Below are 8,262 nucleotides of genomic sequence, written 5' to 3' on the forward strand. Positions count from 1 at the left end.
CCCCCACCCCCCTTTTTCCTTTTTATTATTAGGTAACACTAGACATACTATATCCCTGGCCGTAACTTGTTATATGCTTGGCCAATTATTGTATATCCAATTAGTACACTGTGGGAGGTTAATAAATGTCTGGCCTTTGAGACTTGTCTCACCCTTGTTCTCTCTGTTGGGGATTCACGAATCCAAGTCACTCATCTCCCTTGTCACAGAATCCCAGAATCACCTGGGTTGGAAAAGCCCTTGGAGCTCCTCCAGCCCCTCCATGAGCCTCCCCCTGACCGTTCCCAACTCCCCCAGATCCCTCAGCGCTGGCTCAGCCCGACTCTTCAACCCCTCCAGGGATCCCGGGGACTCCCCCCTGCCCTGGGCAGCCCATTCCAACGCCCAACAGCCCCTTCTGCACAGAAATCCTTCCTCAGATCCAGTCTAATCCTAATATCATCGGAGCAGAACGTAACATATGCCCCCCCCCCCTTGGCAAAACGAGCATCCAGGCAGCTCAGGGCCAGCTCACTCCTGATTCAGACAGATGGTTAGACACCACCCCACGTATGCAAACTCAGCCATTGGTTCCTGGAAAACTGGTGTGTGGGGCAACAGCTACTTCTCCTCCTGAGCAGTGACCGAGGGGGAGCTGCATCCCGGCACTGACATCCCTGCCCTGGGTCAAGCAAAGCTCTGCTGAGCCGTGGTTTTGTGCTGCTCGGCGAGAGAAACCATCGGTGGGAAAGGTACAGACCTAGAGTTGTTAACGTGGGATTAGCTGGGAAAAACACAATCCCTAAACAGCAAAGCTGGGTTTGAAATTGGATGAAATCACAGTCATTTCGTGGCCAATCAGCAGAAAGGAGTCGGCAAAATTGCTTTAGCAACTGATTTATTATGGGTGGAGTGCCTCGCTCCTCTCCTTCCCTAGAAGCCCTCTGAAAAACGAACAACTAAAAGGTAGATGTGCTGCAGAAAAAGAAAAAAAAATAATTTAAGACCGAATCAACTAATCGTCAGACTTCATGCAGCGCTGCCGTGGTTCTCTGGGCTGCAATAGGCATCGCAGCGATTCTGAGAAGGGACATTATTGGACCTTTGGGGAACGTTTCCTCAAAATGAAATTTTTCAGACCAAAGGACCGTCCTGCCCTCCAAACACCAGGCTCCACCATCGCTCGGGCCCTCCGAGGATTTACTGACCAAAGCTTGGGTGAATGTTCCTTGGGGAAAATGGTTGGATCGTCCCTTAGCAGAGACAAGGGAGTTTAATGCCTCTATTCCAGCAGGAATTTTTTCTGTTGCACTTGATAACACGGAGCAGAGCTGTGGACGGTGGCCGCTCCCCGACAAGGGCACTGGCAGGCAGAGCCTTTGCTCTTTCTAACTGGGCAAACCGTGCTTGAGCAACTCGGCTTATTTTATTCTCTTGCCTCTTATCTCTGGTTTTCTATTTGCAAGCTCTAGAAGTAGGAACCCAGTTGTTGCGTTGAAAAATGGCTCCAATGGGTTTGTAACCAACTGGGCAGGTCTGAAAGCAGTGTTACAGTAGGGGCGGGTCAGATGGTCACTAACATCTGAACTAAACAGCTACAAAATTCTCAAAACCCCTTTAAGATGCAGGAACCCGCAGCAGTAAGAGAGAAAACAGAACATGCCCAGCAAGTTTTTTTTTTTTTCTATTAACAGCAAAGAAGCAACAAGACTAGCTCAATCACAAAATGGTGCTAAGGAAGGAAGAGAAGAAAAAAAGAGATGAAGTGATAAAACTCCGGTCAGATCTCTGTTTTAATACTTCTCTGCCGCAGTGGTACCTGTGGTGATACGTATATGCAAGCCTTCCAGGTGGAATGCTTTGTAGCATTCTTTTAGTAAGTCTTTCCCCGTTATTTAGTGAGAAAGAAAAAAAAAAAAAAACAAACGGACGCTGTCTGGTGCCCTCAGCATTCACGTTGCCACTGAGTGACCTCCTGAGCTGAACCAAATCTGCGTTTTAAACTAAAGGGGCTGAATCAGAACAACTCCCTTGTCTCGTGGCCTTTGGGGCACAGGTGTGACTCGCTACGGGCAGAAGTGGAATTCCGACACGGCCCATTTTGTATCTCATGCTGAGGTTGAAGAGCAAAGGAAAATATCCAGCCCCACCACCGCAGAGGCACGAGGAGAGCCAGGGCTGCCGTTCCGCTTCTCAGGTCTGCATTTGCTGCGTCACATCCCGGTCTCAGGCGTTTGGAATCATCCAAGCAAGCGCTTTGAATCATCCTCAACTGCAATTGCGGCAGCGCCGGGGTCCATCTTCCATTGGATTGCGGTGTGATACTCAAGCCCATCTCCCGGGACGTGTCTCGGTGCAAACCAGGAGCCGTGTAACCACATCAGTGCTCTCCAGTTGATGAACCCAAAGAGCTCATCACCTCCAGCGATGGGCCGGACCGTTCCTAGATCAATTCAAATCCAGGTAAAACTCTGCTGCTCCCACTGGGAAGAGCACCCAGGCTGGCAGCGGCTGGAGGTGTCTGCAGCGCACTCCATCTCGCAATATCCACCTATTTCCAAGGCTAATTAACTTGAGCCCAGCCCTGCTTGCTCTGGCAATTTGATGCTTTCCAGTCTGGGAGCAGCGTTGAACAGCAGGAGCTCTGGGCTGTCCCCAGCCCATGCTGAAAAGACAGAGAGGGAAGTTTCCCTGGTTTTGGCCAGCCAGAATATTCCCTCCATGAACCTCATGAAAGTGGTGACCAAATTAAACTTTTCTTTTTAATGTTTTACTTCCTATAGCTTTGGTTTTCTAGCTATCCCACGTAGAGTATCTTCCAAACGCAACACTAAAAGCCCATAGGGCAATGCAAGAGCTTTCAACTTAAAAAAAAAAAAAAAAAAAAGGACATTATTAAAAAAAGTTCCAGGTTTTCCTAAGTAATTACTGAATAATAATCAATCCAACATCCAGGGACTGAGACTAAGAGGAATACAGCAAAAGAAAGGGCTGAGGTTTGCCTCCAGGCAAGAAGAGCCAGCGGCCCACCCCACCCCATCTCACAGCGTGGCAGCGACCGGATAATCGATATTTAGAGGAATAAGTGAACCAGGATAGAAAAATGTGGTTATTCTTCTGGCACAGGACAGAAATATCTGGTTATTCTCCTGGCACAGAGCTCCTGTTCACAGGTTTCTGGAATTGCAGCACCCAGGTGATCACAGACACCCAAATGGGGTCATCTCCCTCAAACTGTCAAACCTCTGACCCCACCGTTTTTGGTTTCTGTGGCAATGTAATTACAAGCTGTGAGAAAAAAAAAAAAAATTAACCCTTTTGTTTAAGCGGGCCATTGGCCAATGACACACTGGGCAGTGATGTCTCCCATGGCACCTTCAACGCTTCAGCTAGCAAAGAGAAAAAACTCCTTATGAATATAACAACCCCACGCTCATCTTTGTATAAAAAAGTATCGGAAACCCCATCAGATGAGCGCCGTAAAACACGTGCCTGCCTGTCTCTCTAGAGCTCCAGTGACCCGTGAAGTTAAGAGAGACGAGTCTCAGTCACGTTCAAAAGGTCCACGATCTGCTCCTGCTTACCAGCGAGGGGTTAACGGGGCCACAGAAGCTACAGCAAAGCGAGAACCATCGCAAAAAAGCACCAAACATCCTTGAAGCGGGCACCTTTACACGTGGGGTTTTCCTTTTTCAAGGCCATCTCGGCCATCAATTACGGTCGAAAAAGAAAAGACCTTGACTAAAGTCATCCACTTCCTTGTAAAATAGAGGCTTCGACATGTAATTTCCAGTGAGTGAAGATCATGTTACATTACGGTATCAGCATGATCTTAGGTGTGTAACAAATGCTTTTATAATGTTTCAAACACCTAATTAGTTACTTCAAGTAAGACAAGTCGTGTTAATGCTCCTTGCTGTGGAATGAATACTATTAATTTTTTAATGGACGGACTTTTGCTACTTTAAATTTTTTATTTTTTATTTTTTTTTAAATCTCCCATTACGTTATTTTGTGGGAGAATGATCAAGTCCTTGATTATCATGAGCAAACCTGATGTAAATAGATCATCTGGGCGTGATATTTTAGAACTTCGGCTGAATTTTGAAGATAGGCTTTAATCAAAAGAAGAAGTTTTCCTATTTAATTAAGCGTTCCTTTGCTTCATTTCTTCAGTCTGCGACATGCAGGAAGCTAAACGGGGAGATCTAATAGCTTGTTGTGACTATCTACACATTTATTAATTTGTTACCAAAAACAGCTTCTCAGTGAACGTTCAACTCAAAATAACGCTCGTCCCGACCTTGCAAAAGAGTCCTTGGTCAAAGGGGTTGACGTTCAGCTGTAATACTGCTGATTTTTAAAGTAATTTTCTTTTTTTAATTTTAAGATCGGAGCATTTTGTTTCATATATTTGGAAAAAGAAATGGTTGCTAACAGTCAGTTAAAAAAGGATAGCTACAAATCAGGACCCACTATTAAAGCCAACTTGACATTTCAAACGTTGTAATCAAAACCTGAACAGTATTTTGGGGCTTTTGGTCTCCTCTAAAATGCTAAACAAGGAATATATTGCCATGTAAATATTTCTGATTGTTTAGAAAGAAATACAGTGAAGCTTTTCTTGTCAATTAAATTTTAAAATTTTATATCTAACAACATAAATTCTCACCGGGAAGGCAGAATTCATTTCAAACTATGCACAAGTAATTAAATATGTCTTGAGATTACATTTGGGAAGTGGGGTTGGTTTTTTTTTTTTTTATTTTGTTTGGTTTAGAGATAGATCAAGAGCAAACCGACAAAAATAAACCGTGTCTCTTTGTGGTGACTAATACGCTACCGCCTAAATATCAAGTGCCTGGGTGAATCGATGCTCGCTCATTGAGAAGCCAACCTGCGCAGACGGGGCAGAAAAAGGAACGAACACTGAGGCCGAGAGCGAAACTCCACATCAAATCCGCATCCAAATTTGAACCTGCCTGTGAGCTGAAAGATCAAATCCGGACCCGTTTTACAAAGAAAACGTCGCTAAGTCGAAATCAGATCGGAATTAAACGTGGGCAATATCCAGCCACAAATGCTGTTGGTTTGGAAGGGGTTTAAAGATAGAGGTGGATTTAATGCTTCCTGCATGAAGACCACCTCTAGCTAAAAAATAAAAATAGAAATAATAAAAATAATTAATTAACACGAAAGTTTCAACAGCACGTGGATGTGGGAGATGCCAGAGATGAAGCAGCACCTCCGCCCTCGCAGCACTCAAGGCTGGCTCCGTTCCTAAGAGCTCACCATTGGCACTACACCCCAGCAGTAAACTGGGAAATGAGAAGGCAGAGATTTACCCTTTACACTGGGCTCCCAAATATTTTGGATGATTTTATTATTTGGGTATGAAAGAGGATTTTTTTTTTTTTTTTTTTTTATAGTGAGCTTAGAACGTCAAATGAAACCTAAACTAGCTCCTTTCTCTTCCGGAGCAGTTCTGTAGGGCAGGATGGATTTTGACAGTGCACTGTGTACACCTTGAAGAGTGATACCCTTCAGAAATCATGCATTAAATTCGACTTTATTCTACTATATTTTAAGAGAAAAGAAGCGCAATCGAATGAATACAAAGAGGTCCACATCTACTGACAGATCCCGTTCACGGGAACCTCTATGTCCGCTCATTTCTTCCCTCGCCACTCTGCTACTATCAGCAAACGGCACAGAATATCTCATTTTCAAATCTAAACTTTCATCTGAACCAGAAACTTCCCTGAGTGCAGGTGTATTTATTTCCCAATAGATTAGAGGTTTGTTTTATCCTTTTGGAAGAAACTCGCTTTTTGCCTTTAAGTGCTCTTTCCAATCACCCTTATCAGCAAGCAAACCCATTTGAGCCCACGCGGGACGCCTTGCTGAGGAGGAAGATGAAAGAGCATCCCATCAGAAGAGCTCCGGTGATTATGCTACAGCAGTAAGTGCAATCGCTTCCAAAAGAGGTTCCTTTGAAAGGGTCGAGTTGAAAAACCCTTCTGAGAGAGTTCAAAACTATATTTTTTCCGGATGGTCCCTGACGTGGCCGTGTGCTGTGTTGGCCTCAGTGATGCTGCCAGTCGTCAAGCAAATCCTCTCTGCTCTCAAAGCCAGAGATGATTGCCTTCCTCCGGACTTGCAGTAATCTCTCTGACAATTCCTTTGCATCCCCGAGGTTAATGTCAAGTCTAATATTTCTTTTTGCAAACAGAAAAGTAGCTCCTATAAAAAAAATAAAAACAAAAAAACCCCACAAAGAAACACATAAGCAACTCCATGGAAGCTTTTTCCTTTTAGGAAAACGACATTAATTTTATCTCGCGGTTTGTCTGGAAGTTTGCAAGACTGCAGGTGCATATTCCAAAGTTTTAGACTGCAGGTGGTATTTTGAGTCTCTCGCTGGCAGGAGCTTAGTGGAATTTTTATTTTCTTTTTCTCTAGTTATTTGTTTAGTTATTTTAACACAGAGCCCACAGTCTTCCGCAGGAGAGTAGTTAAGAAGGTTGGGCAGGGGGCTAAGGCATCCTTCTGGTGCTCAGCACCATGGAAATTTTGGAAGAAAAATTATTTTGAACCGTAAGGGAATGCACTGTGAGCTCTTTCTATGTTTTTTTGTGGTTTTTTTTTTTGTTTTTTTTTTTTTTAATCTCAGAAACATCACTATTTAAAAGCCTTACGTAAGACTAGTAGTATTTTCTCCTCACTGCTAAGTTAAAAGGCTGAATTAAAAAATACTCTGACCCAGCTGTGTGTTTTTAAGACAGTTCAAATAAAGGAGATGCGAGTCCAACGGTGCCCTCCGGCATTGCCACGTCACGGCCGCTTCAAATCTCAAAGCACTTCAGAAACGTAAGGAGAAGAGAATCCCCACGCCCAGCCCCACGCCCTGTTCCGGTTGGGCTGGTGGCAGTGGCTGCAGACAAGCCTTGGGATGAGTGACACCCCGCTGCAGAAGACACTCGCCCCCAACACCGGCCACGGAAATGGCGATCGGAATTTCAGAGCTTCACATTCTCATGCCAAGTGCTTTGGGTGTCGTGTCCTTCCAGGCTGCTCAGCCGCACCAGAAGGATGCACGTGTCTGTTTAGGAGCATCTGCCTCTTGCAGCAGGTAGCGCTGCTGTAGCTGTCAATGCCTACAAGCATCGGAATAAATTAAAAAAACTTATATATACAGAATCATGGAATCATTTAGCTCGGAAAAAAACCCAAACTTTTAAGACCATCGAGTCCAACCGTTAACCCAACACTGCCAACTCCACCACTAAACCATGTTCCTAAGCGCCACGTCTACACGTCTACCCCCAGGGATGGTGACTCCAAGACTTCCGTGGGCAGGCTGTCCCACTGCTTGACAACCCTTTTGGTGAAGAAATGGCTGTACGGCTGTTAAATTAAGCTGGATCTTTTTAGGAATCACAATGAGAAGCTTGAGAATGTCCAGGCAGGGGTAGGTAATCCTGCCTGCAAGACTGAGCCCCTTCGTATGAAAGATGCAGCAGAGGGGAGCTCACGGAAAATCGTGGGGTACCAGTTCTTTAGCGCTCATGAATCCAATGCGCGTCCACTCGTTTTCCAATTAAATACAGATCCTCACTCAAGTCCCCTCAGCAGCTGAGCTGCCACCAGCACACCAGTCACCAGCCGGTAGCTGAAATCTATCGTAAAAGCAGTGAAATACAGGCCCGCCTACTTCCAGTGAGTTCTTCATAATGATGTACAGGAAGAGAAAAACACGACATTTTTCCGCGGGTATAAAACCATTTATGGCGTTAGGAAAATAAAACAAACCCCAAGTAAATACGCAGTACCTTTTCGAGTGTGAAATGAGCGCACGCGATGAGAAATTACACGAACACCAAACAATCTATAGCGCCGTCATCACAAAAGATCTATCAGCTGTGCAGCTCTAATCCACACGGTGAGCACGGCCCGGGCAGGTGGATTATATTTGCAATTGTGTAAAACCTTCACAGCCCACTCCCCTGGTTCATACCAGTTCAACTGGTCTAAAAGCCACCCCGGTTGATTAGGGCTCAACAAATTCACCTCTGCCAGCGACGCAAAGGACGTCTGACCCTGTGTCGTCAGACGAAGATGAAAGGGAAAATATGGAGGTAATAATAGTTTATGGAGATGGTCAGGGAAGAGCTGGAGGAGGTAAGAGCCATAAACACCCAAGGCAAACAGTCCTTCATACCAAGACAAGGAATGCTGTTATATAAATGTTGATATGATGTTTATAAAAAAAAAAAAAATATA

The 8,262-nt window shown here is 44.7% G+C and overlaps 1 protein-coding gene across 1 annotated transcript in view; it reads right to left on the reverse strand.

Moving 5' to 3' along the window:
• Window positions 1–8,262, reverse strand: part of DCC (DCC netrin 1 receptor) — a 260,983-nt gene that overhangs the window by 151,534 nt on the left and 101,187 nt on the right. The gene's annotated exons all lie outside the window — the stretch shown is intronic.

Source organism: Athene cunicularia, assembly GCF_003259725.1.
Source record: "Athene cunicularia isolate RWA chromosome Z unlocalized genomic scaffold, athCun1 chrZ_part1, whole genome shotgun sequence".
Lineage (NCBI taxonomy): Eukaryota > Metazoa > Chordata > Aves > Strigiformes > Strigidae > Athene > Athene cunicularia.